The 1069-nt window shown below is 49.1% G+C and overlaps 1 pseudogene; it reads right to left on the minus strand.

Moving 5' to 3' along the window:
- Positions 1 to 780: 780 nt before the first annotated feature.
- Positions 781 to 838, minus strand: LOC122547570 (annotated as a pseudogene).
- Between the last annotated feature and the right edge of the window lie 231 nt (positions 839 to 1069).

Here is a 1069-nt window from a genome sequence, read left to right on the forward strand (position 1 = left end):
GATGAGGCATTTTGCCAAATGGCTTTGACAGTCTGCTCAGGGAACCGCTCGATAGGATCCGCCCTCTCCTTTTCCCGAAGGGTCTCAAGGACACTACGTGCTGACCACTTCCTGATGGACTTGTGGTCAAAGGTGTTTTTCTTCATAAATTTCTCCACGAAGGACAGGTGATACGGAACGGTCCAACTACTCGGAGCGTTCCGCGGCAGAGAGGCCAGACCCATCCTTCGCAACACCGGGGATAGGTAGAACCTCAGTACGTAGTGACACTTGGTGTTTGCGTACCGGGGATCCACGCTCAGCTTGATGCAGCCACACACAAAGGTGGCCATCAGGGTGAGGGTGGCATTGGGTGTATTTTTTTTTTAACAATAACAGCACCATCAGGCTTACTTTATTACCAGTACAGTTCCCCCACAGATAAAGAAAACTTTGCAGCACTCAACCCAAATACAGCTTAACCCTTCAAGTAAAAAAAAAATCAACCAAGTAGCAGGACTGCACAAGCTGACTGGTCAGATGCAGGCGATGAAAGCTTCACAAAAGAAAATTATCCACATTTTCTCCCACTTGTGCTATAGTCACAGGAAGATAGCATCCCTGCCCAGGTTCCCTGCAACCTCAACAGATACCTCATTTCAGTCATGTCTCTGAATCCAATCAGATTGCGTGGAGCCAACACAACCCAGTCAGGGTGAGGGGCCTGTTTCCGTGCTGTCAATGCTGCCTGTCCACAAATGTATAACACCAGCCTCCATCCCAGCCAGTGAACCTGCATGAGAGCCATGCTAATCTTCTCTGTATCGTTCCAATTTTAGTATATGTGCTGCCGAAGCATTGGGTGTATTTTTTCCTCCGTTGCCTTGATCTTTATACAGTGAGTCCCTTTGGACCCGGTCCATCTTTGACCTCCATATAAACTGGAAGATGGCCCGGGTGACTGCAGCGGCACAGGTTCTGGGGATAGGCCAGACCTGTGCCACGTATAATAGCAATGATAGTGCTTCACACCTGATGACCAGGTTTTTTCCCACGATGGAGAGCGACCGTAGCTTCCATCTGCCCAGTT

The sequence above is a fragment of the Chiloscyllium plagiosum genome, unplaced genomic scaffold (assembly GCF_004010195.1).
Source record: "Chiloscyllium plagiosum isolate BGI_BamShark_2017 unplaced genomic scaffold, ASM401019v2 scaf_10526, whole genome shotgun sequence".
Classification (NCBI taxonomy): Eukaryota; Metazoa; Chordata; class Chondrichthyes; order Orectolobiformes; family Hemiscylliidae; genus Chiloscyllium; species Chiloscyllium plagiosum.